This window comes from Humulus lupulus, chromosome 1 (assembly GCF_963169125.1).
Source record: "Humulus lupulus chromosome 1, drHumLupu1.1, whole genome shotgun sequence".
In the NCBI taxonomy this organism is placed as follows: domain Eukaryota; kingdom Viridiplantae; phylum Streptophyta; class Magnoliopsida; order Rosales; family Cannabaceae; genus Humulus; species Humulus lupulus.
In genome coordinates, this window is record NC_084793.1 from 254,215,348 (window position 1) to 254,220,398 (window position 5,051).

General features: G+C 30.8%; 1 long non-coding RNA gene across 1 annotated transcript; it reads left to right on the top strand.

Moving 5' to 3' along the window:
- The first annotated feature begins 703 nt into the window (after positions 1–703).
- LOC133805644 (uncharacterized) lies at positions 704–2,078 on the top strand. The gene is made up of 3 exons (XR_009878990.1): positions 704–781; positions 1,534–1,620; positions 1,717–2,078. It is a non-coding gene; the product is annotated as an uncharacterized LOC133805644 (long non-coding RNA).
- Positions 2,079–5,051: the final 2,973 nt, after the last annotated feature.

A 5,051-nucleotide genomic window follows, 5' to 3' on the forward strand; every position in this document is an offset into this window, starting at 1 on the left:
GATTATGGAGCATTTGTTCCCAATTCGGTCTCTGTTTGTGTAAGAATGATTCTTTGAATTTTGTTATGAATATTTTTTATGCAATGAGATAAAAGGGTGCACTAGCATATAAATTCATCATGCAAGTTAGTTGAGCAAAGCTTAGGTAAAGAAAAAAGCGAATAAAGTTGGTAGGCATGTTGGCTTTGACAGGAAAATAAATTCAGTCCAGAAAGGGCATTCAACATATGATAGTTTGTGAAATTTGTTGGATGAAAATATTGATCTGTTACAAGCCACCATTTCTCTTTAAAAAATAAGATGGTAGGTAATAGCTTTGTATCCACAAACATGTCCTAAAACTTATATTTCCAAGTTCACTATTACAATCTTAATTTTTGCAAATTTGGAGAAGTTATAAATTGATTTAGGATTAACTGGAATGAATTTGGTTGGGTTTGTACATGATATGGACAATTGTGAGTAACTTTTTATGTCTGCATTGTTTGTTGAGTTGGAGAGATTAGAGAGTTTGTCTTCATTGATCACTAATTTATTTATTATTGGTTGAATTTTCAACTGAAACCATAGCTTTATTTTGAGTGACATTGAAAATTTCAATTAGTGAGAGCATAGCAATGGAGGATATTGTTTAATGAGTTGATAGTTTTGAAGGAAGTTCTTTAACCATAAATTAATTTGTTCATTTACTTTTTTTGGCAGAGGAAGATTAAATTACCATATATAAAGCTCAGGTGTAGTTTTAGAAGTGGAAGAGAGTAGCTTTGGGCCTTATCACCAGGTACTACACTCATAGTCTCTTGATTGTCTACTGAAATCTTTGAATCTTTAAATCTATATATATATATATCTGTGTGTGTAGAGTTTCCACTATTTTTCCATTCTATCATTATTGGTAAAGTAGATTGCTTTTTCTATTATGGTGGGTTTGCTTTGATCTGGGTTTGTTTTTGTTTCATAATTCATTTATGCACGTTGGATTGAATGGGAGTATATAATCTGATATCTAATCTCAGAATTGGGATTTTTTTTGTGTGGTTGACGTGACGTGACTTTCTTGGGTTGATTATGCATACCAAATTATTAGGTAATGAAGCTGAAAAGTTAATTGCTTTTTTTAGTGGAAGAAGGGTCTTGGGATTTAGGAACTGTGTTTGAAATTTGATTTTTTGATTTTATAAAAATGAATCCTTGGTCATAAAAGTGATGGTTGTTGGACTTGGAAATGTGGGTAGTGATTATGTTACAATGATCAATCAAATTAGTGTGGCTTTATCTAATGGGGATAACTAGTTATTGGTGCCAGTTAAATTAATTAAAACTCATCTACTTACTGACCATTGTGTAATTTCTTTCCCCATTTGTTTTGTTAAACTGTGTAAATTGATGGTAGTTTCTTCTAGTTTACAGAAGATCTATCTAGCTTATATAATTCTTTTTCTCACTCAACCTTTCCCTGTTTTTACTCTGTTTTTCTTTAAATTTGACTATAATAATACCAAATTTCTTTCTTTGAATGTTTGGTGATTTCAGAGTCCAGATGGTGATATTATAGATTGTGTTTTGTCTCATCAACAACCAGCTTTTGACCATCCTCAGTTGAAGGGACGAAAGCCATTGGTAATACCAATAATTCAATTTCAAGATTTATATAAATTGAAGTGATAAATTGTTTGAATATTGATTGAATATTACATATTGTGCAAGATCCACCAGATAGGCCAAAAGCTCATAAAGATCATCCTAATAGTATGGACTCAGAAAATTATCAGTCATGGAGCTTGTCAGGCGAATCATGTCCAGGAAGTCTCTTTTTCCATCTCTATTTTGTTTTTGCATTTCACTCTCATTCTCTCTATTTTAGTCTCTTTCCCATATTCCTTTTCCTTCTTTATAATATAACTGTTGAATAGCTGTATATATTTGTGATTTCTTGTTCTGGATTTCGAGAAAGTTGGAAGTTTTACCATAGTTTTTCTTTTATTTGCAAATCTGGTGTTCTTATATTTTCTTAGTCGTTCCAAGTTTTTGGTTTTGTTGCTTCTTTTTAATCAGTAATATATATTTTGATTTGGTGTTTGAAATATATTTGATGATCTTATATATGTAATTAATAAGGAATGGTCTAAAATTTAAACACTATATATATATCCATAATGCGTGTGTGTATATATATTTGATGATCTCTTTTGATAAATTCCTTGCATATATTACTCCATTTCGGTATTGCACTCCAACTGTCTAATTTATTTAAATGAGTTACTAGGTGGATCAATTGCATTTTCTATTAGATCGAATAGAAGACTAGTGAGCGGTGGTTCTTTCTATCTATTTCTCTGAAAACCCAAAAATGAGTAGCCATCTTCTTTAATTGTAACAAATTTAATTGACTTAATGGATAATTTGTTTATACTTCTAGTTTTATTATTTCATTTTGAAAACTCTAGCTAGCAATTTAGTCTGCCAATTTATTTATCCTTAATGGAGTACTAATTTTTTTAATGTATCAGTCATTTTTTCTCTTTAAAAGTTGTGTACCACATTGTGTCATTTTTTATAATGATATAGATGAATAGTTCATACATGGGTGGGAGTGGCACTAGATGACAATATTAGATTTCTCTGGAGGGAATATGCCAATGACTACTTTACAATGCAATATCAAATTATGCTTGTTTTTTTTTTGGGTACTATTGTTGTATATGCATATTATATTTTTAAATTTGTGATCGGTATTATTTATTATTTGTGGTCTTACTTTTTCTTAAATAATACAGTGGCTTTCCAAATTTCATATAAATAATAGAATGGCTTTACATTTTGTTAATTTTTTAAATTAATTTGCCAAATTGGTAAATGATTTTTCATTTGTGAATCAGCTTATTGTTACCTTTGAGTGTAAACATGCCGATCTGTGTTTTCCTTTCCTTTTAACTTCTGTAAAGAGATTATGGCCTTCTGTTTTCTGGTTAATGAATTGTTTAAAAATAATGAATTTTCTTCTTCTTCTTCTTCTTCTTCTTTACAGTTTCTGAATCACCTTGCTCTTGATGGTCTTTTAAGTGATAAAGATCGAAAGGTTGGGCTTTAATTTCCTTGTGGACTCTAGAAATCTATGATGAAATATGTGCATTTTTATATATTTATAATTATTATCTAATGATTTCGTTGAATATCTTGGTTCATCAAATTTCAGCATATGCCTGATTTTGTCCCCTGTTTTTCCAAAGCATGTTCTGTTTGCTTATCTATGGCATGTTTGTTGTATATATTTCTAATATTGATATAGATTTAGGATTTTGTGTGATGATATATTTGTTGTATTCACATTTAGACAGCCTTGCTTGTATGCTGATAAATTGCAAATTCTTTCTACTAGTATTATATAATCCATGCATTCTAAATATGATGAAGATAAAATGTGTTCAAAATATTTATTGCTAATTATGTGTAATTGCCTCAGATGAAGAGTTTATTGTATTTTGTGTCTTGTTTTGTGCCTATTTTTATGTTTTGCTGCTTATTTTACCAGATGACCAGAGTGAGTTGGAAAGAACATAAGCAAGAATAAGTGTTGCTGCATCCTTAAATTTCACAGCCTTCTCAAGAAAATCTATCACAACTAGTAAATGTTTATGGTAATTTCTGACCAAAGGATTACTCATTTAGTTTTTAATATTGATTGGATTTGCACACTTTTGATAAAAATGAATAAATATTGTTATTTTTGTTTTGGATTCTATTATTATTGTGTATTATTTGTTACTTTACCAAATTTTTGAATAGGGTTTGTATTTGTTAGTGAGATTTTTAGCGGATAGAACTTGCTTTGCTAGCCATGAAAATTGACAACCTAGTTTTCAAAATAACATGGACACGATAATTGTGCTAGTTTGTTTTCTTAGAATTAATTATGTTTTAGCTCTAGTAATAATATATATTTTTTTATATTCTTGTGTACCTAGGGAGGGAGACACCATCAGTTGCTGGAATCATTAACCCAGATGCTGAGGGATTTCAGAAACTCTTTTTGGTAATGAAAGCTAAAACTGAGAACTTTTCTCTTTGTACTGAAGCCTTGTAATTATTCTAGATTGATCATAGTGAAAACTCACGTAGGCCCATTCCACTGAACCATGTATATTGTGGTGTTCTTTTGACTACTGTTTCTATCATTCATTAAAGTTTGTGATTTGTTTTTGTTTCTGGCATTGTTTCTTGTTTGTGTTTGTTCTTTTTTCTGGTTCGTTTTGTTGGTGTTCTTGGCAGGTTATTAAAGGGTTCAATCACTTTCAATATCATCCTCTTATACTAGGTACACTGACTATGATTTCAAGCTAGATTTCTTGAACGTAGACATCTTAAAAAACCATGGTGAAAACATAAAAGAGTTGGGATTTCAGAAACTCAGATGCTGAGGGAGACACCATCAGTTGCTGGAATCATTAACCCAGATGCTGAGGGATTTCAGAAACTATTAATAGACCCACTCAAATATTGTCTTTCCTTTGCATTTTCATTCTCTATTATATTATTGCTTTCTGGTGGGCTTTCTTTCTCCATGTTGGTTGCTTTGTCCATGGCTGAGATTTGATCTTCTTACCTTACTTCTGGGGGTCTCTACTATTGGAGTACCAAGCTTGCTGGCCCAAAATGGTCACCATTTGCTTCATGGATAACTGGCTGGTATGTAATAATATTCTTTTTCTAACTGTTAACTTGGCAAAATGTCTTTCTTCAATTTTTTCTAGTTGACTGTTTATACTCTGGCTTGGAGATTTTAGAGTTTCATTTGGGGTCTGAGACTGTAATGCCTGTACAGTACAAAGTCACCATTAGTAAGTATAACACATACTTTAATCTTAGCACTAGACCTTATATATATAATTTAGTTAAATAAGTTAGTTTAGTTAAGTTATTGAGAGTAATTTTGAGCTTAGTACTGGACCTTATATGCCTATTATTAGTTGAAACATATAGTTTATTTAAGTATAGAACTGTATCTTACTTTTCTTGATTCTTCTTTGTGGCATGCATATATTGGTGCCACT